The sequence below is a fragment of the Schistocerca piceifrons genome, chromosome 3 (genome assembly GCF_021461385.2).
Source record: "Schistocerca piceifrons isolate TAMUIC-IGC-003096 chromosome 3, iqSchPice1.1, whole genome shotgun sequence".
In the NCBI taxonomy this organism is placed as follows: Eukaryota; Metazoa; Arthropoda; class Insecta; order Orthoptera; family Acrididae; genus Schistocerca; species Schistocerca piceifrons.
The window spans coordinates 553,332,942-553,334,325 of NC_060140.1; the positions used below are offsets into that span (position 1 = coordinate 553,332,942).

Genomic DNA, 1,384 nt, shown 5'->3' on the forward strand with positions numbered 1-1,384 from the left:
TTCGTGCTGTCAGCGATTACTTTTCTTCTTAGAGGGACAAGCGGCTTCTAGCCGCACGAGATTGAGCAATAACAGGTCTGTGATACCCTTAGATGTTCTGAAGGAATCAGCGTGTCTTCCTAGGCCGAAAGGTCGGGGTAACCCGCTGAACCTCCTTCGTGCTAGGGATTGGGGCTTGCAATTGTTCCCCATGAACGAGGAATTCCCAGTAAGCGCGAGTCATAAGCTCGCGTTGATTACGTCCCTGCCCTTTGTACACACCGCCCGTCGCTACTACCGATTGAATGAGTTAGTGAGGTCTTCGGACTGGTACGCGGCATCGACTCTGTCGTTGCCGATGCTACCGGAAAGATGACCAAACTTGATCATTTAGAGGAAGTAAAAGTCGTAACAAGCTTTCCGTAGGTGAACCTGCGGAAGGATCATTACCGACTAGACTGCATGTCGTTCGATGTGCGTGTCGTGTCGCGCAACCCGCTACCTGTACGGCGCACAGTAGCCGTGCGCTGCGTGCGGAACCACGCGTGCTTCTCAAAACTAACGGAATTGTTGTGTGGTACGAGCGCTGAAGCTCTGGAGCGGCTGGCCTGCGGCACCTGGCGCCTGGCGCCGGTTTTGAATGACTTTCGCCCGAGTGCCTGTCCGCTCCGGTGTGGAGCCGTACGACGCCCATCGGCCGTGAGGCCGTTGGACACAGAACGCTGGAACAGGGGCCGTCAAACGCCTCAGTCCCGCCTATGCAACTGTTTTGAAAGAGACAGTGGAAACTAAGAAAAGATCACCCAGGACGGTGGATCACTCGGCTCGTGGGTCGATGAAGAACGCAGCAAGTTGCGCGTCGACATGTGAACTGCAGGACACATGAACATCGACGTTTCGAACGCACATTGCGGTCCATGGATTCCGTTCCCGGGCCACGTCTGGCTGAGGGTCGGCAACGTATACTGAAGCGCGCGTCGTTTGCCCCGCTTCGGAGACCTGGGAGTGTCGTGGCCGCCTGTGGGGCCGGCCGCGTCTCCTTAAACGTGCGATGCGCGCCCGTCGCCTGGCGGTTCGCATACCGGTACTGTCTCGGTAGCGTGCACAGCCGGCTGGCGGTGTGGCGTGCGACACCAAGGCAAACGGACCGGACGAGCCGACGGATTGGTTTTGATCTAATAAAAGCGTCCCTCTCATCTCTGGTCGGGACTCTGTTTTTTTGTTTTTGTTTTTTTAAATTCTTTATTTCATCATTATTATGATACAAAGTAACCTACTACCTAATACATTAGTAGGTCCTATTTTTAACTATTTCTAAGTTTCTATCTGCAGCTATTATTGTGTTTAACACTACAGGTTTTACTACAATCCATCACCATTATGGGGGGAGTGTTTTGCTACTATG

At 53.3% G+C, this 1,384-nt stretch overlaps 1 non-coding gene across 1 annotated transcript; it reads left to right on the forward strand.

Moving 5' to 3' along the window:
• The first annotated feature begins 779 nt into the window (after window positions 1-779).
• On the forward strand, window positions 780-934 carry LOC124790876. The gene has a single exon (XR_007016350.1). It is a non-coding gene; the product is annotated as a 5.8S ribosomal RNA (ribosomal RNA).
• Window positions 935-1,384: the final 450 nt, after the last annotated feature.